General features: G+C 45.7%; 1 pseudogene across 1 annotated transcript; it reads right to left on the minus strand.

The window, feature by feature from the left end:
• Window positions 1-813: 813 nt before the first annotated feature.
• Window positions 814-21,318, minus strand: LOC309585750 (epidermal growth factor receptor kinase substrate 8-like protein 2; annotated as a pseudogene). Its single transcript has 10 exons — window positions 21,244-21,318; window positions 20,434-20,582; window positions 20,162-20,288; window positions 19,693-19,808; window positions 4,906-5,017; window positions 4,020-4,139; window positions 3,022-3,169; window positions 1,751-1,934; window positions 1,212-1,344; window positions 814-885 (listed from the first exon to the last, which is right to left on the minus strand). The product of its transcript is annotated as an epidermal growth factor receptor kinase substrate 8-like protein 2 (transcript).
• Between the last annotated feature and the right edge of the window lie 2,911 nt (window positions 21,319-24,229).

Below are 24,229 nucleotides of genomic sequence, written 5' to 3' on the forward strand. Positions count from 1 at the left end.
CAGCTGTTCAGAGATAGCACTAGCTGGTCCATGGATTTAAGGAAGCAGCCAGACTTTGGGAATGTGTGTTGCCATTCTAGCCTTGTCCAACGAGGGGGCACAGGGGGACAGGACAAGGACAGGCAGTTGTCACCGGCCCTGTGCTCGTGGGCTGCAGGGGACACCTGCACTGAGGAGGAAATGGAAATGGAAATAGAAAGGGTTAGGTTGCCCAGAGAGGTCATGACTCACCATTCCTGGAAGTGTCCGAGGCCAGGTTGGACAAGATTTGGAACAACTTGGGCTTGTGACAGGCATTCCTGCCCATGGCAGGGGGGTGGAATGGGATGAGCTTTAATGTCCTTTCCTTAAACCCAAACCATTGCAGGGTTCTAAAGCCTTATTCCTCTGGTCCAGGCTCCAAGCCTTGAGGCTGGCCTCTCTTGTGCTGTGTGCCACGCCTGCTCTGCCAGGGGAGAGTGGGGAGCAGGGGACAGCCCTCGGAGAAAAGCTTTGGGGGTCTTTTTTTGCTTGAAGCCAGCCCTTGTACATCCAGCCCCGTGTGAATCCTGCTCTGATCGCATGCACGGAAAATTTCAGTATAAAATATATAGTTATAAAAAAAATACTTCATGCAAAATTAAAACACCTTTCCCAGTGGGACATGGTCTTATTGTCAACCCTTCCCAACAGTGTTCAAGGAATTGTCACTCTGATGGCAGCTGGACCCCAAGGGGAGCTCTGCTGCATCTGGCCTGGGCCAGGAATCATTGCTTTCATTCCCTTTTTTTCTGCACTACTTAGGGCTAAGAGCTGAAATAAAGCAGAGAGACTTTAATTTGCAGAATCAATCCTTTCCTGGCGGCGCTTCGTGATTTCTTGGAGCTCCGACTCCCCTCTGCTTTTCTGGAATGGAAACAAAACAGGCAGTTTGGATTTGAACTTCAAGCTGCAGTTAAGTGACAGTATTTAATTAATGCTGTAAAAGTAGAGCTAGTTTCACAGAGATAAGTGATATCAGTAAAAAGCAGATTAATTAGTGGAAACAGGGGGATCTTACAGATTTGCTCAAAAGACACTTCGGAATTTTTACGTGTGTTTTATTGCTGGTGTAGGTTTGGTTGCATTTTTTTTCCCCACAATTGTATTTTTTAAAATGCCTGTTTAATGAGCTATCTGACGCTGCTGGTACAGCCCCCATTCCAGCAGGAATTATCCAGAAAAATGCTTACCTCCAGCTGGTTTTTCTCCACTGTGATCTTGCTGTAGACTCTATTTCCCTCATCACCGCACACCTTCTTCAGCTCCTCTCTGTTGAGGGAGAAGAGCTGAGCTCCAGTGAGGATGCCCAGGTGTTCCACGGTCCTGGGGAGACACAAAGTAGGGAGGTGACGATTGTGCTGCACGTGGCCTCGTGCCAGAGGTGAGGAGTTGGAGATGGGAGGCCAGGAGCTGCAGTGGGACCATATCACGGGGCCCTGGGGCTGTTCCAAGGTGGCAGCTGCAATTCCAGTAGCATTTCAGGCCTTGGATTTAGTTAGTTAACTGTTTATCTCCAAGAAAATATTTATACCAGAGAAAGGGAGTGACTTTGGGCTCTGAACATTCTGGTTATAGAGCCTGGATTGAACAGGGTTGAAATCTAATTTGCAACACAGGCTCTGTAAGTAAATCCAAGTGGCTTGTCCCAGGTGAGATGGTGCCGGTGGCCTCCCCCGCTCCTTCTCCAGGGAAGGACGAGCATTGCACGTGGCAATAGGGCAAATCTTACTCTTTGCTGAATGACTTGGCCTCCAGCCAGGCTTTGACTTCTTCAGTGCTGGATTCAAAGGTGAGGGGCACGAAAACTTGCTGAGGCTTTTCCACTTTGAAATTCCTGTGGGGAGGCTGAATTTTATTGTTTGTGATCTTCTTTAGCAGCTCGTTGTTCAGCTCATCCGTTTGGTGAATAAGTTCTGTAGAAACAAGTAGGGAATGAAAGCAAGTCTTCAGTCAAAAATGCCATTAAATGTTTGTGGGGAAACTGTAAGGCAAATGGGGATGTGGCTCAACATTCTTATTTAAATTCAGCCCAGAAAAGTGATTCCCATTTTCCTGTGCCCCTGTGTTGCCATTTATTTTGCTCCCATCACCCCTTGGCTGTTGCCTGATGTGGAAGCACAGTTCTGTGAGAATCTACAATTGGAGGTTTGGAATTGAGACCTTTTCAGTCCTCTCTGCTGCTTCTAGTCACTAATTTGCTGATCGCAGAGCTCCAGGTTTTGCTCCGCAACAGAACGGAAGCGGCAGGAAGCACAAACTGGGAATGAGCAACACACTCATGATGGGATGAGCTTGAAGGTCCCTTCCAGCCCAGGGCATCCTGTGCTTCTGTGAAAACTCCAGTGACTCTTCATCCAGTATCGCTTTCCCCATGAAACTCCTGAAGACTGTGGAGAATAACTCAGTGATACGAACAGATTTGTGTCCTTGTATTGTGGGGCTTCCTGTCGTCCCAGAAGGGCTCCTGCTTCCAGGAGTGGACAGGGTGGGATAAGGGGTGAGGTGAGCAGGGCCCCTGATCTCTCTCCTGCTCTGTGAGCCCCACAGCATGTGCAGGGTGAGGGAGTGATGCGGATCTCCTGTTTGGCCGGGAATTCTGTGGAACCACATGAAGGAAGCGGCCAGGCGGGCACTGTGTGTGTGCCGGGAGATGAGCAAAAGGAAGTGAGAGAAAGGGATTGACCTGAGCTGTTCCTTAGACACACTTAAACATTTTGGAAGAGAAAGGAAACTCTCTCCTTGGGAGGAGGAGGAGGAAGTTAGAACTGGAGGAAGGAGGCATGGGGTGATCACTTATTGCCCTGCTCGGCCCGGGCCGCCCGAGAGCCCCGGCGGTGTCACAAGCCCCAGGGCTGCTCTCTTGGCTCTTGTCCTGCCTGGAATGGCCTCCAGACACAGTGCTGCTCCATTGCTGTGATCAGTAAAAGGTGCAGGGGAGCCCCTTGGGCAGGTCTGGTCCCCCGAGCGCCCAAACCCAGGGGAGCCCAGAGTGGGACACACACGTGCGTTCTTTGGCGTCCTGTGCAGAGTGGCGCGACAACATCTCACTGCCCCACTTATCCCCGGCGTAGCTGGCAGGCAGCTTGTGGGTTGGGCTGGATGGGCCATAGCCCCTGGGGCTCAGGTCTCCTTTGTACCTCTGGTTAGACTGGTTAGAAAGGGAAAGAAAAGTAAGAATTTTTTTTGGTCGTTTTTAATTTTCTTAAGCTTTCTGCCTCACACCCACGGAGGGACAAACTGCCGTGTTCTCCTTGTGCTGATGTGGGGCTGGGGAGACCTCAGGTGGAGCTGCATGGAAGAAGTTAATTTCTGGGAATGAAGAACCCAAAGCAAAGTCTGAAGTTTGCGCAAGGGAATTCCTAGTTGTGCCAAACGTGTTCGATCTCATTGGAAGGCAGAGCCTCACTGCTCCGTAGCTGGGATGTGAAGCGGGACCACTGCCAAGGGCCTGGAGCGGACTGGAAAGTTTTTTGACGTTTTGATTAAACTAGCAGGGATTTATCCAGAAGCCTGCTGGGCCGCCTTAGGCTTTGCCCAAACGCTGCAATACCAAAATGGGGAAGCAATTCCATGCTTCCCTAGGGTGTTTAGAACACTCCAGCTCCACATTTCTGCAGTGCAAGTTGCAGTATTCAGTTAATTCTCACTTAGATGGTGTTTCCATCTGCCTCCACTCCAGTAACGTGTTCCTGGTGCTGAACTGAACTGGCTGAGGGAAGTGTCCATCTTTAATTTAACCCCCAAGAAAAATCTTGATGTGGAAAAATATGGAAAGCAGGAGGCTGGTGCACAAATAGGAAGGATAGGCCTTATTTGGGAAGACGATCGTAGCAAAATGTGAATTTTATCATAGGAGACTCAGGAATCTCCTGGCTTTGTCTACTTCTGAAGGTCTGTCCTGATTGGTGCATAGTATCCTAAGAAATCAGGGAGGTCTAATGCCAACATTATTCCCAGAGGCAGATTGTGCCCTGCAGCTGATACCAGTCAGGTATTACCTGACTACAGACCTGTTTGAGCTCTTCCAGTTTCACCACATCCAGGATATTGTATGGAACATAACCGGCCTGCCCACTCCGGTTGAGCAACTTCCACCACTGCTTATTATCTTCCAACACCTGAGAGAGGGACAAAAATAAATCTGCTGTGGGAAAATGGGATTTCAGGCATAAACAACCAGGATATAGCGGGGCCGAACCATCCGAAAGGTGAAGTTGCCAGAAGGACATCACTGAGGCCAGGAGCTCTAATCAGATCTGTTGCTCTCAGATGCAATCCAGGACTGAAACTTTTCCTGGAAAGCATCAGAATTTATCGTAAGGATGAACAGGAGAGCACCTCTGCGTGCTGAAGAACTCATAGTTCCTACATAATGTCCCTGTTTCTCCAGACCTTTTTTTCCTAATGACTGAGTTTCTGATGTCTTTTTGCATTAAAATAAATAATTAAATAAATAAAAAGCCACATTTTGCAGAGAAACCTTTTCCTCAGGTCACAGATCAGTGTCAGCCCAAGTCACGTCCCACCTTGTCCAGCTGCCAACAGTGCTGCAGTAAGAGAAAGGTTATGAGAAAGGTGCTTTTCAGAGAAAACAAATCCTCGTGGAGGAGGAAGTGGTGATAAGGAACCGACCCAGCGGGGGATGAGCAGGGCTCTAGAGCGAGTTGTTGTCCTCCCTCCTCACTGTGGTTAAAATGGGACCGATGTCTTTGAGCTGAGGAAATGACACAACACAGCACAGGCAGCCTGCTCCAGCTTTGGGTTTGAGCAAAGCTTTGTGTCACTGCTGAGATACCACCAGGGAAAATGGAGTTGGTGCTTGTTGCTATCCCGAGCTCTCTCCTGCCCCTGGGGGACACACCTTTTCCAGGAACGGTCACGTACCTCCAGGATTTCATCCTTCAGCACCGAGAGCTCATTGGCGTTTCGCGCGGTGAAATCGTAGCGGATTTTGGCAAATCTCTTGGGCACAGCCACCCCCTGGGCCTCGAAATTCCTGCAGAAGAGAAGTGGCCTGAAGTTCATTAACCTGAGCTAGACTGTTGGAAGGACTCTGTGTGGAAGCTGGAATTGTATTAGAGGATCATCATAAACTAAAAATATATGTGACAATGTGGCCAGATTGCAATGAATCTAAAGACAGGACAGGGTTGGCTCGAGCTCACAGAGCTGCTGCCTCCAGTGTAAACTAACCGCCTCGTGAAAGCAAATGGTTTTTCACAGACATTATTCAAATAAAAGGGGAAAGGGGAAAAAAAACCCAACCAAGAAAAAAGGAAGGTTCCCATTAGCAAAAAAAGCCTACATGAAAAAGTGAGGTTGTGAGCTATGGCCGAAGGGCCGAGTTTGGTGCTGATTCTCAATCAATTCAGCAAATGACAGTGCATTGATGCAACTGTTTTTTTAGTCAAATTTAGTCCTGATTCTTCACAGTAATTTGCCTCAAGAAAATGAGCCCCATATCCTTTGGTGAGTTCCCTGTTGGCTGAGGCCCAGACCTTCGGGCCGTGACTTCTCAACATACTTGCAGTGAGACTGGCTCCCTCTTAATTGCTTCTTTTTGAAGTATGGTTTGTCACTATCATCCTGCTGAAGATGAACAGGGCTGGTGTCTCATCTTCATATATTCTTCCCCCTCGTCCCCTCTCCTTCTTTTCCCCTTTTTCACCTCTAAATACATTTCTTCAAGGCGATTTAACCCTGGGATAGTCTAATCCACTTTAGTCCTTCGTGGTCCACCCTCAGATAGATGTGTTGGCACAGAAGAAGTAAGGGTGTTCTCTTAGGATCTGATACTGTAATAAAGGGAAGAGAAAGATGAAACAGGCATTTCATGTTTGTCTGTTTTCTCTCCATGTCATTTCGTGAACATGTACTCACACTTGGCCAAGAGTAGTGCATTCAGACACTGAATATGAGTATTGAAGAGGGGACTGAGAAGGAAGAAGCTTAGTGTTCTGCAATAGGAATTATGCTTTGGGGATTTTACGAATTGTTTCCCTCTTTTTCACCATCATGCTCTTCTTGCACACTTCCTTGTCTTTTGCTATTGAGCGAAAGTCTGGAGGCTCAGAAAGCCCAAGTTTCATCTGAGAAAGATTTCCTGTGTCAGAGAGAACGGAAGGGATTCTGTTTCCATCCTTTCATGCCAGGAAGGATGAACTGCCTGTATCAGGAGGTGCCGAATTGGTTCTGGGTGCTGCTGTAGCTCACAGAATTGCAAGACCCAGTGCTGCAGGAGTTCAAATAACAGACCAGTGGAAAGGCTCAGGGGCCACAAGCTGTGCTGCATCTCTCATGGACTTGCAAGGAACCTCTCCTTTGGTGTCTGTGCAAGTGCTGGCTGATGTGGGCACTAGGATTGCTCTTTTAATCAGGCAGCTCCAGTACCTTTCAGAAAAGAATTTTCATGGCACATCATGAGCCATTAATCTCTTGACTAACCATAACATTTCCTTACTCCTTGGTTTTACAGCATTACTCAAACACTGACATTTGTCATTTCACCAGCCATCTCCCTTGACCTCTAGCATCAGGCACTTGCAGGGGGAAGGATCTGGTCTCACAAATATTTTCATACTCTGATCTCTGTGATTTATTAACCATGAAGTTTTGCCTTCAGAACTCAAGATGCCATTTCAAATGATTTCATGTGCAAAAGTCGAGTTATTGGGCAAAAGGGATCCTTGATAGCTGGGTACAAAGGACAGCAGGACTGCTGTTGCTGTTTTCTTTTCAACTACTGTGCTTGCTGTGTGACCTTGAGGAAATAGGTTCACTGCAGCTTTATGGTTCCGTTTTTGCATAGGGAAAATAAGGGCAGTGATAATTGCTTTCAGTTGTAAAACACTTCAAGATTTATGGAATATGAATGATTCTTACTAAGTGAAAAGTGTTGCAAAGCTGGCTTAGTTGCACACTGTGCTAACAAAATCCCATATCAGCCTATTGACCCCAGCCTGAAACACTCATTAAAGTTTATGGGACATTTTGGTGGATGAGTTGAGGCAGTTGTTCTGCTGGAAATATCATACTGAAAGCACTTTTAAATCCATCATCCGCTTTGACTTTTTTCTCTATTAAAACTAAACACAACTGCTTGCTCTTTCCAGTTTTCTTAGTTTAGTTTTTGATGGGTAAGTACTCACTGTTAACTCAGCTTGTACCCCCATGGCATCTGAGACATTACAGTTCATTCTAGTCATAGCATAAACACACAATAGCTGTTGTACTGAGACAAAAAGAGTTATAAAACATGTAAGATATCCAATGGACTGGTATTAACTATCAAGTTGCATGGTCACTTTTGAATGTCAAATGTTCTTTTTATGGATACTGCATTAATTTAATTTGTGCTTAAACGTTAGCTAGGCTAGACATTGGTGTCTGAAAAGTTTACATATTTTTCCAATGTCAAAATGTGTAAATTTAGTATTAAAGAAACAAAACATATTTACTTGTACTAGAGGAAAAATACTTTCGTAGCAAAGAAATTAACTGAGGTGCTCTTTAGAAATAGGTCTGGCTTGCTTACAGAATTGTTGCTTATGCAGTAAAGCAGATCTACAGATGTTTTCTTTTTTTCTTCCAGATAAAACTTGGATTGTTTGAAAAGTGGGGAGATATTTCACCATAGTACAAAAGAAGATACAGAAGAGGAGAGCAGAATGAGAGCTTTGCAAGTGCCACATGCCTGCAGCCTGCTGTCTTTAGCGATGCTGTTCCTTCCAGTCACTGGAACGTTGTTGAGAGTCTTTCTGAAGAATGGCTAAAGAGCAAAGGTCATGATAACACAGGAGGCTTAGAAAAGATGCAGACACTGAGTCCTTGAGCAAGAAGTTGCATAGATAACAGAATGTGCATTCAGATAAGAAAGAAGACAGAAACCATATGGAAGAGAAAGATAAGACCACCGTGTTTGCAGATCCCACGGAATAGCTCCCACCAATGAGGAGCTCAACTTTTGCAATATGTATGAGCTAATTAAAGGTACTATAAGTAAGTGTAGTTTTGAAAAATAAATCGAGACTTGCTGAACATCATGCCTTGAGTGCTTGTCTCCCGCGACTCCACCCAACATCTGGCACCCGAACAGGAGAAGTTGCCCTAGCCTTATGCGATGGGGGAGTTGCGTTGGGGTCGGGTCCCGCAGCTAGACGGACGGCGAAAGAGGTCTCGTATACTGCAACGATTTCCTCCGCGCCCGAGCGACCGCACAGGCGGGCTCGCCGATACGTGCTGCCGAAGCCTGGAGGGGCTAGCAACGGTACCGACGTAAGTATAGAAAGGCAAGCAGCACAGGAACTTTTCAAGGCTTTTTTGCTTAAGCGTAATTTTAAAGGGATTGATCTTGATAAAGACCTCCCCGCTCTTTTAACGCATGCGCGCTCTTACGGTTTTTTCGCTGACCCCCACTCCATTCATGAATTAAGTCAGTGGCGCGCGTATAGTGACAAACTTTGGGATCTTGTCTTAGATGACGATAAGCCAGCTAAAAAGATAGCTAAACTATGGAGAGTTGTTTATAATGAACTTTTAATGGTACAAGCAGAGTAAAGGGCAGCAGAAAAAATTAAGGCAGTCCATGATAAAAACCGTAATTACGATTCTGCTGCTTCCCTTTACTCCGCTGCCCCTAACCCCCCCACCTTTGCTACAGTCGAGGTTCCGCCTGAGGCATTTGCCTCCGGCCCGGCTTCACACTCACCCTCTGCGCCCCCTGATCCTCCCCTGCAGTCCCCGCCCCCGTCCCCCTCGCAGCAGCCGCGGCAGCCGCAGCAGCCGCCGCCGCCGCAGCCGTCTGTTCCTCCGGATCGCTCTCGTTCGCAAAACCCTTTCCTAAGCCATGAGCCTGTCCCTGGGGCGGATTCTGACCTCGCGGAGGCCATGGCCAAGGGTCATAGAGAGCTGTGGGCAGCTCTCGCTCGTGACGGTTTGCATAAAGGCGATGCAGAGATGCTAGCGGCTGCCCAGGAAAGCTTGGCTTTCCCTGTTCTGTTTGTTCCTAATCCACAGGGAGGCAATATTGCGCAAGTTACTAACCTCGACTGGAAGCTGTTAGCTCAGCTACGAGCAACGGTGGGGAATTACGGTGTCACCAGTGAACCAGTTAAACAGATGCTTGATTATATTTTTAACGCTTTTACCCTTCTTCCTGCTGACATTAAAGGCATTACTAAGCTCATGTATACCCCGCATCAGCGACTGCTTTTTGAGGCTCGCTGGAGGGAGGAGGCAGCTGTTAGTGCAGATCTCGCTAGACCCCAGGGAGATCCGTTAGCAGATATCACTGTAGATGAACTACTAGGACAGGGTCAACATATGAGGGTTGAGGCTCAGGCTGCACTAGGCCCTGCTAAATTGCGGGAAGCTATAGCAGTTGCTAAGAAAGCTATGGATAAAGTCCGAGCCCCGGGTGGGATCCCTATGTATATGAACATTAAGCAAGGCAGAGAGGAATCTTTAGGCTCTTTTGTTGACAAAGTTATGGAAGCCATCTCAAAAGCTGGGGTTCAAGAGCATATGCATGACCCGTTACTTAAGCAATGCCTTTTACAAAATGGCAATCAAGCCACCCGTGCCCTCATTACTTCCACCCCAGGGGATTGGACTGTCCAGCAGCTCCTAGAAAAGGCTGCTACCATGCCCACTGGCTCTCAGCTGTTCTTAGCACAAGCCTTAGCAAAATTAGGTGAAGGGCTTAAAGAACAGGCTATTAGCTCTCAAAATCAGGTAATGGCAGCCCTTGCTCCTCTCCAAGCGGCAGCAGCACGTCCCCGCCCAGCTCCAGGTGGCCGCATGAAGTGTTATCGCTGTGGGACACTCGGTCATATTCGTCGCGAATGTACAGCCGCAGGAATTTGGTGCAACAAGTGTCAATCCAATACGCACAACTCGAACGCATGCCGTAATAGCAACAAGAAACAGGGAAACCCCCGACCCAGCGCGAACAGCGGCCGCGCGACGACACAAGTAACCGCTCCAGCACCTCTACCTGTCCCCGCCCAGCGACAAGCGGAAGTCTCGGCCTGGACCTGGCAGCCTCAGTAGATACCGAGTTGCTAACATCAGAAATCCATTGCATTCCCACTGGTGTCATCGGACCTGTGTATATTAATGGCCAAGCTATGGGAGAACTTATTGTAGGTCGTTCATCTGCAATTACAATGGGACTCCTAGTAGAGACTGGTCTTGTTGATGCTGACTCTGCTAAAGAAATTTTTATTTTAGCACATACCGATTATCCTCCCGTTAAGATCCCGGCAGGACAAAAGTTAGCACAACTAGTACCATTACCACATCTGGCTTCAAGCATTCCGCCTGTTTGTGATGCACCTAGGTGTCAGCCAAGTCCTGGCTCTACTGGATCTCTGACCTTACTCACTATTGATCTCACCTCCCGCCCACGGAAGCGTTGTCTCCTGCTGCATCAGGCAGAGTCCATCACCTTGGAACCTATCCTCAACCCCCGACGCCCATGCCTTGGGTGCACTACAAAGACCCCAAGACGGGACCTTGGCAAGATCCTGTAAAAACCTTGTACTGGGGAAGAGGTTACTTATGTGTGTCCACTCCGACAGGTCCCCTATGGGTTCCGGCCAAATGGACTAAGCCTGTTGTCACTGATGAGCAACCCACAACAGAGGAAGAAAAGAAGGGTACAGAGGAAGATCTCACAGATCCTGCAGGAAGCTGAGCAGCGGTTTTGCATTACCTTCCTTGTGGACTCTGAACAGGAGATAGAGGGTTATCTCCTCCCACACTTGCAGAGACACTTTTTGCGCTTTTGCCAATCTGCTTGCTTTGCATGTAATTGTAACAATCATAAGGCGTGGGTAAGATTGCTTTGCGGAGGCTGTAATTTACAGTGGTGGGTCCACCAGCAACATCTATCAGAAGGGTTTTGGTGTCAGTCTTGCAGTTTTCACTGGCACCGTGAGACGGCTCAAGGAGCATTAGTACAACTCACAGGCAAAAATATCATTGACAGTTTGCAATTAGTTGAAAATCTTGAAGATCTGCGGCTAAGAGAATTAGCGTGGTCAGTACAGCATTTAGCAAAAAAGATCTTAGCCGATAGCTACTCTGTAGTTTTGCAATCCTCGTGCCAACCAAATATCGGGGTCCCCATTCAGTGGCAAGTTGACCCAAGAAAGTGGGATCATGTTCGCCGGCGGTTTAAGCATCATGCTGCTAATCGCAGGCTCAGTAATGGGTCACCCCCTTTCCTACCCTCCTAAGGTGTTTGACCCTAGAGATAATATCTGGGTCTCCTTGGCACGTGAATTGAACACCACAACATTCTGTGCCTCCCTAGCCACACCCAGTACCCCATTTTTGACATGCTTAGTTGGAGTACCACTAACAGATAATACATGGCGTAACTTCGTAATCGAGACCCAGAACCAGTTCAAAATTATTAGACCATTAAAATCCACAATGAATATTACCACTGGCCTACAAGAGTATGATAGCTGGGATGATAAACTCCCAGTGGGTCCTGAGCCACAAGAGATAGAACTAGTTGATTCTCTTAACGCTACAGCCTGTATTTATATTAATAGTTCACATAATTTATGCCAAGAGGGCAGCCTTAATGGCTGTCGACTGAATGAATCCAACCCCACCTTGATTTATCCTATTGGCAATGCTTCACAGTGGGATTTAGAATGGTGCAACATTACCGTGAGAAATCGATCTCTTGCAGCCCCTGGAACGTTTTTCCCTCGAAAGTTACCCAGAGGGTTTTTCCTAATTTGTGGGAATCGTGCCTGGTCAGGTATTCCATCCAGGCCTGTAGGTGGGCCCTGTACCTTTGGCCAACTGAGTCTTGCACTTCCACAGCACCATCCTAATGCTACACACCGAACACAATGGCAGAGGTCTTTAACAGAAACTATAACACCTGAATGTCAGGATGACCTCACGCTATAGAGCAAATCAGAAGTGCTTTTTACCTCCCTTTTTGTTCCTGGTGCAGCTGCGGCACGAGCCCATCGTCACTTAGAAAAACTAGCATGTTAGGTAGTTAAACAGGCAAACGGTACCAGCCGAGTGTTGTCTGAACTTGCAGAAGATCTGAGTTCAGTCCAACACGCCCTGCTTCAGAATAGAGCAGCTATAGATTTTCTACTCTTAGCCCACGGCCATGGCTGTGAAGACTTTGAAGGAATGTGCTGTATGGATCTTGAGGATCATTCTAAGTCCATCCACGCCGAAATTAAGAATTTGATTGAACACTCCCAAAAAATAAAAAAAGACTCCGGATTTTTCGGATTAGAAGGACTTACAGAGTGGATGGGCTTAGAAGGATGGATGAAAAGTGTGATTAAATCCTTAATGCTGTTGCTAATAATTGTTTTGCTTGGTTTACTTATGCTTAGCTGTATAATGTCATGTATAAAAAATTTAATTTTGAAGTCAGTCAATATGACTATGATCATGCAAAAAGAAAACAGGGGAAGTGTTGAGAGTCTTTCTGAAGAATGGCTAAAGAGCAAAGGTCATGATAACACAGGAGGCTTAGAAAAGATGCAGACACTGAGTCCTTGAGCAAGAAGTTGCATAGATAACAGAATGTGCATTCAGATAAGAAAGAAGACAGAAATCATATGGAAGAGAAAGATAAGACCACCGTGTTTGCAGATCCCACGGAATAGCTCCCACCAATGAGGAGCTCAACTTTTGCAATATGTATGAGCTAATTAAAGGTACTATAAGTAAGTGTAGTTTTGAAAAATAAATCGAGACTTGCTGAACATCATGCCTTGAGTGCTTGTCTCCCGCGACTCCACCCAACAGAACATCAAAACAAAATATCCCAAGACTGAAGCTTTCCTATAAAGGTAAACTTTTCAGTAGTTTTTCTGATTCTGGCACTTTGGTTTCGATGTGATACTGCCAGCAGTTCTTTTTGTATTACTAACCAGGAAATACATAATAGAAGCCTTAAAGATGGATGAATTCTGCCTCGGGGCAGTATTAAAATCTGGGTTTTTTGTTGTGTCGGGGCACATGTTTCTGAAGTATAAATGTCTTTTAAAAGTATTATTTCTGTTTGCTCCAAGAGGATGTTAACAGACTATACATAAATTAGAGGGGAGTGGTCCTTGAAAGGCTCTGAGGTGCATTGGAGACATTCCTGTGTGGCTGGTGCGGATGATGTGACACATGGAGGACATTCACACCTTCCTACAGCATCAGAGAAAGTTGAGAGCGCTGACTCAAGTGTTTCAAGGGGACTGACATTTATTTTTGTAATAATTCTTTTTCTATCACTAAGTGGGTATGTTAAACTCTTCATATGTGGTTTTCTTTCTCCTTGCCTCTTTGGATCACAAAAGCGTGATTCTCTGCAGAATTTCTTAGTCTTGTGTGTAGTTCTTGTTAAGAATGGTACCATCTGAGGGATTTCAACACAGACATATTTATGTATTAATGGCCAATTTTTTAAAGAAGGTGGATTTCTTTTTGCTTTGCATGTACAGTACACCTCCACAGGCACAGAGATGTGTCACTGACACTTCCTTCTTTAGTGAAAACAAATGCTCTCCAGTTAGTTATGTTTCAGCTATGTCAGCCCCTTGCCCTTAGGGGAGCTATTTCTGCTCTGTTTTTCAAACTTATGTCTTCCTATGCATTGCAGAGTTACACTCAGGATGGTGTGATGGGACAGGCTGTAGAGCCTTCATCGGGGCTTATGATATGTTTATCATGAGTTTAACACCCAGAGAAATGTATTGAGTAAGCAGAATGACATGCTATTTATTTACAAGCTTCTCTTTTGCTAGATTTGCATGCCACTGTGCATGCTATTCCACTGTGTATATAAATGTGTTTGGATGTGTTTGTGCGAGAGAGACAGAGGAAGCAAGATCAAGGGATCTTGACAACATTTTTATAAATTCAGGGAACAGTTGCACTCCCTGAAGCCAATGCATACAGAAACTGAAAGAGCTGACATGAGTTATGAAAGTTAGCAGTAAAACCCTCCTGACATACAGCCGGCCTTCTCACAGCTAGGCCTTTTGAGCTAATTCCCAAAAGCAGCATATACCATATGGCCATGGCATTTACTGTGGATTTGACACTCACGATTAGTGAATCCCTCTCAACTTCAAAAGCAGATAGCCTTTGGCAAAATCCTGATGGATGCCTTTGGCAGGTAAAGAGGGGGAGAAAGAAAAATTAGTGAGGTCAACACAGGGGAAAAAAAATGGCTGAAATCTTAGTTTAAAATAGTGGCAGAGACCTGCTGGGAACAGTTGGGAAAATGCCTGAGCTCGTTTAAAAAGACAGTGAGCAGATGATTGATATTTAGGCCCTGACCCAAACTTTTCTTAGCAACTTTATAAACCTTTCAGTTTGGCTTGAGGGATACCATTTCCTGTCCAAACTTATTCACCTATATCCCTGTAGGGGGGGAAAATCAACAACAGATACAGATGCAAAACAGCACATAAATCTTAGTTTTGAGAGCTGTGATGGAACTGAAAAGTCAGAAGAAAGAGAATTACCAGAATTTATTGTGCCTTGTCTTACTTTCTTGGGGGGTTGGAAGGTGTATATTTTTCCACATGGAACAAGAAATAATTTAATGCTGTTTTTTCACATTTATGTATTGTAAATGATTCCAGTATGGCTTATCATAATTAAACTATATTTTGCGTGTTGACAACAGAATATCAGATGTACTGAATATTTAATATAGTTGTGAGAATTAAGTCCACCTTCCTCCCCCCAAATCTTTCAGACAAAACAATTCCAAGGTTTCTGAGAATAAGATGTAGGAGAAATGAACTGTTTTGCCAGTTCTCATAAAATTGTTAGTCATGTCACTGACAAGTCCTGGCATCTCTGTTCTTTGGAATTCATACTTGAACTATCATGAAGAGGAGAATACAGGGCTCTTTTCCTTCTTTATGGAAAACAGATGAGAACTGGCCACATCAGGCAGTTCCAAAAACCTGGTCACATGTGTCTTTGAAGGGAAGGTTTCATCTCCTTTCAGGTGCAATGTGCTTATGGCATAGCTCCATCTTCCCAGAAGAGCTGAGCATTTGCTGGGGCAGGAGAGCTGGAAGTAAGCGGGACTTTGCTCTGCAGTTACTGAAGCTTCCAGTTGCATCAATCAGTGGTGGATGGAGGAAGAGGGAGAGGGTAGGGTGGTTAAAGATGTGTCTATAACTGCAGGAGTGCTTCAATAAACCACAGCATGTCAAAGCTCCTTTGTGTTCAAACAGCAATTGAAATTTTAGACCTTCTCTGAATGGCAGTTATAGGTTTCCTTCTTCTCAAGGTTGTCATCTTAACGAATGGGAATCTGTGCAGGAAATGTTAAGATATTCCAGTGAGTGATGTTGGGATCAATGTAAAGTCATACAATGGATTTCCTTTATTGTTTGTCCCAGTCTAAAGATGTGTTCTAAAAAATTGTGCATGTATAAAACTAAAACTACACACAAATCAATTAAAATATGTTGTAGTACAGAATCAAAGTCATATATTTTCCACCTGTGTTAACCGAATACACTATGATCTTTAATCACATATCTCATCCTTTCACATTTTCCCTGATCCATTAGTTGAAAAATTCTCTTATTCACTCAGACTTAACGTTTAGATACTCGTTCATGTCATTACTATCCCAGAAATTGTCACTCCTCTTGTGATGTTTTTAGGGTGCTCTCACTCCATATACCTTACTTATTCTGTGTATCTTAGATACTTCTACAAGATTGAGGTGCTTTTACTATTACAGCTTTAATATTAGGAGAAGGTAACAAACTGTCTTCTAATAGAAGATTATGATCTTTAGAAAACCAGGGGATGATTTTGAGTAATATTCCATATTTTGACTCTCTTTGCCTAGTACTGCTTTCAGTCTAAGACCAACAGTGTGTATTTATCACTCATTTTCATGTAGCTGGAGATAACCTGTGACCTTCATCCAAACTGCAGAACTCCACAAGCACAGAAGTGATATTCAGCTTCCCTAAGCAGCACGTCCTTGTTGTCTGCTGCCTCATTTAACATCCTCATTCCAACCTCTAGAGCAGATGCAGAAGGTTTTCATATACCAGTCTAATTCATTAATGTCATTTTCAGGACAGCATCAGTTCTGTTACTAAAGAATGGAAGGCTCAGTGTCCTAATTCATGTATGTTTAATTCATACAGTGTAGACAGTCTTGTTTCTGTTTGATCTTCTGAGTAATAATTTTTCCTAATTCATTGGGAGGTCCTTCCATAAATATCGTGTGTGTGTCTTTTTAGATTTTACTTCATAGGGAGAAGTAAAGAATAGCCAGACCAGAAGGTTGATTGCCTTCTGAGAAAAAGAAGAAAAAAAAGCAAATTTTTCTCAATTTGTGGCTATCCTAAAATTTTCTGCCGAAAGAGAGAATCCTAATTGCAAATTTAACCCTATTGATTTGATTTACTTGGCTGCTTTTCATGGACATTTTAGTAAGTGGAGTCTGTGTTCTCAGTGAATGCATTTATATTACAAAAGTGTGCACCCTAGTTTCTTGGCTGGGGGGCATGCCCTAGCCCAGATTTGGACATTGTCACCAGTGACATCCACAAACATCTATCATTCCCGTGTGGGAATGTGGCCATTCCCCAGAGCAAGCCATGCTTACTGGGAATGTGGCCATTCCCCAGAGCAAGCCGTGCTTACTGTGACAGCGGTGACTTGGTCAGAGGACCAGGAATCCTGCATTGTGACACAGTACAGAGGAATAAGCAGGACTGAAGGCAACGTTTGGCTTTTAAAGCAGGATTTACTTAGCACTGTTAAAAACGACTATGGTAGTAATTTACATCTAATAAACAAAAGCATTATTCTCAGCTGATTTGTTTTTCTCCATATAGAATGAATTAAGATGCAGTCTCATTCTCACTGAAGTCATGGCAAGAGTTTTTCCACTGAAGTAAATTGAAGCAAGATCAAATTCACGCTCCTCACTTTTTTCATCTTACCTAAATAAACTAAAGACAGGTAGTTCTTTCTCCTCTGCTGAAGGATGACAGTGCTAAATCATCAGCTCCACATGGAAATTAGCCATGTTTAAGGATTGTTTAGTTTCACACAGTGTTTTGCGCACAGGATTTTCTTCCCCCAGAGTGATCCATTCTTAAAACATGGTGAAAAAGCAAACAGAGAACATTTTGGTGCCAGGAATTCTTTTGAAAATTTGACTGGGTGAATGCATTTCCTTAATGTTCAAAAATTATCCTTTGACCATGCTATTTAACAGTGTCAAGCATTCTGTTCTCTATATTGTTTTTGCTTTAAACCTGTTTCATTTTAGAACTGATGAGATGCTTAACTGTTGCATCAGAGCAGTTAGTTTGTTCAGTTTCAGTACAGCTGGCTTATTTCCATGTCATGCATCATTTAATTATACATATAAAACATAGTTAAAATTGTACAGCTCCATGAGCCTCACTTAAACTGTCTGTGGCACTGCAGTAATCCCAGTACCCTGACGGGGTGTTGCACAGCTGTGACTGGTTGGAATGTGGTAAACTGGTGATGTGTAAGAGAGCCTAGAAGTGAGCTTGCATTTTGCAGCTGTGCTTGCTCTACTGGAAGAGGAAGTTAAACCAGAAAAAAACTGCTCTTGTGGCAATATCAGCATCTGTAAATCTGAATGCTTAATGAAAATCAAGGAAAATGTGCTGAGTGAGGAAGTGGTGCTTTTCCCTTGTTTGTCATTTAATTAATTTTTGGTGGTTTGTTATTTCTCAGAAAAATCTATCTCAGATTCCTCTGTGGAAAAACATGAAGTGTTTATGTGAGAGTGAAGATCCTAGTATTGGATGATTGTCTAGATATGCAAAAGACTTTGCCTGTTTTGTCTCAAAAATGCTTTCTGGAGGCAGTGATCATTGACACTTAAAATGTACCCTAGCTTGAAGATGGATGGGCACTGCTGTCCATGTGTATATGCTGTCGACTGAGTATAAACTTGAAGGCATTTATTACATCTTAGTAATGGGAAAAGCAGCAAATTTCTTACAGACATTTTTTTCCTTTTTTAAGCTAGTGAACTTGAAGGTCAGATTCAACTATATGTTGCATTTTCTGTCATATAATTATCATATCTATAATGTCCTGAAGAGCAGCCTCCAGTCAGTGACATCAACAGTTTACACAGCAGTTGAACTAAGAATAACCTTGGAGAACTGACCCATGTCAACCTCTTATGAGTGTAAACTGTAGTTCACAACAGTTTCTGTTTTTTCATGATCACAGAAGGGCCTCAGTTGGATAAAAGAAGAATTGTGTTCAAAAAATACAAAACTATTCTGCTGAATGTTCACTTTACTGTATCTCAGAAGAGGAGAGGAAACAAAACTGAAAGAGTAATACTTAATAAAGTATTTTTGCTCCCTTATAAAAAGAAGGACAGGACAACATCAAAAACAGCTTCCCTAGAAGAATGCAGGGAAGATACATGATAAGTGGCATCAGCTTGGAAGAGGGATCAAAACTCTTTCTTTGATTGCTTTTACTAATGACATCTGTTTAAGCAAATCCAATTCAGAGCAGTTTCAGAAATCCCAAACTTGTTCTCTTTCTGAGCACTATTTGGAGGGCATGATCTGCCTGACATCAGTGTCTGTCTAGCAGTGGACATCTGTGGTCACTATGCAGGTGCTCGATTCACATCCTGTTTCCTTTTCCTCCCTCCCCATTTCTGCAGTTCCATTTATAGGTGAGTTCCCCAAAGAAGAGCTGAGGAACATAGGGGATGACTCTTCCGTACTCACAGTCCTTTGGAGATAAATACACAGAGATAGCAGAAAGAGTCAGAATTTCCTTTAATAAACCAGCGCAATATCAGACAGGAAGGGCCAGGAAGTGCTCCAAGAGCTAGAGCATTACACAGACGGGCTGGGAGGGCTGGGAATGTTCAGCCTGGAGAAGAGGAGGCTCTGGAGAGCCCTTAGAGCCTTTTCCAGTGCCTAAAGGCGCCCCAAGAGAGCTGGAGAGGGACTTGAAGAGCCTGGAGTGAAAGGACAAGGAGGAATGGCTTCCCGCTGCCAGAGGGTGGGTTTAGATGGGATATTGGGAAGAAATCCTTCCCTGTGAAGGTGCTGAGGCCCTGGCACAGGTTGCCCAGAGAAGCTGTGGCTGCCCCTGGATCCCTGGCAGTGTCCAAGGCCAGGCTGGACAGAGCTTGAAGCAACCTGGGATAGTGAAAGGTGTCTCTGGCCATGGCAGGGGGTTGGAACGGGATAATCTTTAAGGTCCCTTCCCACCCAATCCCTTCTGTGATTCCATGATTCCAGCGTCTCTACACACATGGAGAGCCAAAGCGCAGTGCAGCATCTTTGGCACCTGATCCTTAAGGTCACTTTGCTGGGCTGATGTTGGGAAACAAGACCTATGGATGGACTGATGAAGTCAGTCAATATTTTTGCCTCCTGCGGTGGAAAACACCTGCGATTCCTTTCCTTGCAGAGCTGCTGGGGGTTAAACAGCAGACAGTGCTTATGGGAATAACCCCTCAGCTGATCTTTGTCTTCCCTTGGTGGTTATTAACAGTGGCAGGGAGTTGTCTCCAGGATGCCCAAACGTCCCAGTGTCACTGTACGTGTCCGTGTGCGTTCATGAGGTTCCGAGGCGGGAGCCAAAGCTCCGGGCGTGCGGATCCATTACCTATTTCCATGTGGAGTGATGTTCTGTTTGAAGGCATCCCCGACCTGTGTCTGCTCAGCCGTCTGGCCACGCTTGAGTGAGGAGTTCCAGTAAGGATATCCATTGGCTGAGGAGAGCTGAAAGGCAGACATGGAGTCAGTGTTACCAGGAAAGGGGAAAGCTGATCGGAGAAAAGGAGAGGGATAGTGGTAGATGAGTCATGGTCTGGCAGATTTTGGTCAAGGTGTTCTCCAGGGAAGCCTGTGTCCCTGGAGCTCAGTTACGCTGTAGGGTGCTGTTGCCTTGGATTGGGAGAGGCTCATTATTGCTGCCCTTTTCCAGCCTCATTTGCTTTCTGTATTTAACTGGGGCAACCAGATCCAACTGAGTTTTGAGCCAACTACTTGTTGCATGCCACCACTACCCCTGCAGCTCCATTTCTCCGGAAAAGGGGGAGGGAGAGTGAAGAGACAGGGACACAGGACTAACCTTCCTCTTGCAAGTGTCCAATGTCTATTTCCCAGGGAGCTCCACGGAAGATTTCTGTGGGTGGTTCCCAGCCGTTGTGGAATTTGGGGATGTAGGTGGGGATGTTCGTGTCTCGGGGCCACTCGGCTCTAGGACAGAAAGTGGGAATATGAGGTGACATTCACGAAGAATGTGTCTTTCAGGGCATCCCCTGAAAGAAGAAGCAGGAGCATCAGGGAATCCAAGCATCCCGTCTGCGTGGGGAGCCTGGGGAGATGGCAGCTCTGTCCTTACCTGGATCTGGTCCATGTCTCCCCCAGGGAATCCCAGAGGTTTATCTCTTTGGGTGTCAGGTGTCCTCTCAGGAAATCGGTGGTGTCTTTAGAAAGCAGTGGGCTGAGGACAGACGGGGCCAGCTCGGGGCCACCGCAGCTGTTGATGATCTGGGTCACACACAAACCACACAAAGAGGAGAGAACTTGCAGGAAACGGTCAAAATGTCAAACCAGGGACACACAGATGAGCAGGAAGCGAAGACAAAGCTGATCCTTGGATCAGCACAGTCACTGCAAGAAACATCAACCTAAGTCTTTGAAGGAGACTGGACAGTTCAAGGGAACATGAGATTTTTTTGGATTGGAGTCAAAGGAAGAGCTGATCTACAAATGAGCTGTTGTTACAGACGAGTGAAGTGTCAGAAGCTGACACTTCAAAAAATGGAAAGTATCTTGCTATTCCTTTGTGGCTCCTTTTCCAAGTTGGGATTTCTGCTTCCAAGCATTTTCAGTGCAAATACTGAGCCGTATTTGCCTGAAGGTGAGACCAGACAGATTCCCAGTGGGGATTCCAGCTGGCTGCCCCTTTTGTTCACAGTAATGCCTTATTGACCCGGTGGAAGGATTCATATTTGCTGGGATTCCTGTATTTACTTCAAGCTTCAAACCGGATCAGAGGCCAGGAACAACCGGCATCACTTCTGGAAGTTCCTGAGAAAGCTGTGGCCAGGTATGAGCAGTTTTCCAACCCTGTTGCACAATCTATCTACTTGTAAGTGTGAACTAGAAATAAAAGGAGTTCCCGGTGAGACCTGGGAATAAGATTTACCAGTTCCAGCGGCCTGAAGAGGAAATGCACCAACTCTGAAGCACGGGGGTTTTGGATGTGCTTCCTTAGTTTGGCCTGAAAAGAGAACGTAAACACAGTTTAACCCTAACCTGAGTGTGCCTTCTCTTTTCTGTCACATGGGGCGAGTGTTGTGGACTGATGAGAAGAGTAAGGGATGGAGGAGTAGGAATCATTCATTTTTATTTTGTGTCCATTTCTAATTCCCAGTGAATTTCAGGCGGGGGGGAATACCCTCTCTGTTAAATCAGTGCCTTTAAAGCTAATTTGAACAGACACAGAAGACCTTGGCTTATTTTGAAAGTCCTAGTGAGGAAGGGCCAGGATTGCTGGTGCTTCTGCCTCTTGCAGGGTTGAGAATCCCACTAGTTCCATGGATGAAAACAACAGGATAGGTGTTCTGAGGGTCCCCTGGCAAACTGCTGACAAGGGAAAGTCTCCACCAAGGTCTTGCCTGGGGCACCCGGAGCTGCCCTGGCCACTGAAAGGCTCCAAATCCAGTGGTATTTGAGGTGAGCTGTGGCAGAATGGAGGAGCAAACACTTGGGATTGATTTACTGCAAGAACTGGGTTTCAGTAACAGCAATCAGCTGAGCTGTGGTGAGAAACCTCTCCAGTTTGTGCTCCCATTCAGCTCCTTCTCCTGTCCTGGACTCCTGGCACTGTTGCCATGGGAGACAGGCTCCCCGCTCCTACCGAAATGCAAAGCATTTGAAATGCCGGAGATGAAACATTAATGTGGAGTGGGAAGTGCGAAACAACTGCTGGCAGCAGGGTGACCCAGTGAACGGGCACTTCCCAGGGACTCGGCAGCCCCATGGTGAGGAACGTGGCAGGACCCCACCACAGTGTCCCAGCTCTGCTGCGTGCTCCACCCTGGGCTCTTGCCAGGAGATCAGCTGCTCCTTCTGATTCTGAGCAGGCACAAATTAGCCATATTTGCTTCTCAAAGAAAAGGCTGGAGCTTGGTATCCTGCTTTAAGGTTGTTTACAGTCTCTTGGTTGTCCTTATTAATAACTGCCCAGGAAGGAGCTTGTAGGATGTGTTCGCTGGACAAGTTTGGTCACAACTGACAGAATTCCTGCTGCAGTGGTGAGGCAGGGACTGAGCCTGGTTCACTGTCCCCAGAGCTCAGGTAGTACAGGACAGTCAGGCCAGTAAAGCCCCTGCTCAGGGCTGGGAACGAGATCCTGGCCAGCTTTCCCTCTCTGCCCCTCTCTGCAGTCCTGCTGGCCTATGTCATGCCCTGGGGCCACTCTGCCGTTGCTCAAATGGCCAAAATCCACTCATCCAGGAGTGGGAAAGGGAGGGAGGGCACAGGAATTCATCTTAGGTGGTGAGGCCTGGAAATTTTCAAGGCAACAAATTGATCTTTGGATAATTACAGCAGAGCAGAGAACACGGTGCCATGGGCTCTGGCAGGGCTGTGCTCAGCTCTTTGTTCTCTCCCAGGTCCAAAAGTGTGACCAGTTCCAGCAGCAGCAGCAGCAGCAGCAGCAGTGACAGCTCAGCCAGCGACTCCTCTGACAGCCAGGACTCCTCTACCTCCTCCGAGGACAGTGACAGTGAGGACAGCTCCTCCTCTGTTGAGAGTCTTTCTGAAGAATGGCTAAAAAGCAAAGGTCATGATAACACAGCAGGCTTAGTAAAGATGCAGACACTGAGTCCTTGAGCAAGAGGTTGCATAGATAACAGAATGTGCATTCAGATAAGTAAGAAGACAGAAACCATATGGAAGAGGAAGATAAGACCACCGTGTTTACAGATCCCACGGAATAGCTCCCACCAATGAGGAGCTCGACTTTTGCAATATGTATGAGCTAATTAAAGGTACTATAAGTGTAGTTTTGAAAAATAAATCGAGACTTGCTGAACATGATGCCTTGAGTGCTTGTCTCCTGCGACTCCACCCAACACTCCTCCTCCTCCCCCTCCTCCTCCTCCAGCAGCTCTTCCTCCTCCTCCGACTTCGACTCGGATCCGAGCTCCTCCAGCAGCAGCAGCAGCAGCAGCTCTGAGGATGAGCCCCCAAAGAAGAAGAAGAAGAAATAGCTGGGGAGCTGCAGGACTGGTGTGGAGTGGGGGACAAGCCCCTCCCAGGGGCTGGAGCACACGGCTGCCAAACATTCAATGGTCAACATTTCTACTGCTCACACTTTCCAAGTGTTTTGCCTAGTTGTTCCTAGGACATGGAAGGTATTAAATGGCTTCCTGAGACGTACTGAGAGAGTATTTTTGTGCTTTATCCTTTTATGGAAGATTTTACTTTTTTAGTTCCAAGAAAAATTAAAAAAAAAATCTATCATCAGATTCGTTTCCATGAGCTGAAGTCCAGTAACCTGGATGCTTACATGCTGGAAAGCAGAAGCTTTTTATTGCAGGTTATGTTGTGCATTGTGTGCTGTTCCTCTGTTAATGACAGCTTCACTTCCATTGAGAAAATCCTCTCCAACTGTTAAAAGCAGAAGTTTTTCAGCGCTGCTGTGGAGCTGTGGCATAGTTGAAGCTGAATGCACAACGTGTCCCACACAGAGCCTCCCATCTCATCAGCTGGTGCCAAATGGATTCTGTGCTGCTGAGCTTGTGTTCCAATGGCTTTTCCTGATGCTTCCAGGTCCAGTCTTAAGTGCACCATCCAGCTGAGCTGTGTTGGTTTGTTACTGATCAATGGAGTGCTTGTCCTGCCCGCAGGCTCTGGGCTTTTCACTCACTCCCCTGTGGCCTTGGCTCGTGCGTTGGAAGTGTTTGCTGAGACACAGAGTGTTGGTGGTGGGAAGCAGCAGCTCAGTGACTTGGGGCTGCTGCTGCTTTAGGAGTTTCATCTTTGTGCCTTTTTTTTGTCAATTCGGTGTGCCCCAGTGAGACAAGGGCTGCAGTGGGTGTTCTGCAGAGCTCCAGCACAATATTGCCACGCAGCAAAAGCAGAGAAATAATAACAGCCACAACTGGGCACTGTTCTCACTGGAT

This window comes from Coloeus monedula (genome assembly GCF_965178545.1).
Source record: "Coloeus monedula genome assembly, contig: HAP1_SCAFFOLD_234, whole genome shotgun sequence".
Taxonomy (NCBI): domain Eukaryota; kingdom Metazoa; phylum Chordata; class Aves; order Passeriformes; family Corvidae; genus Coloeus; species Coloeus monedula.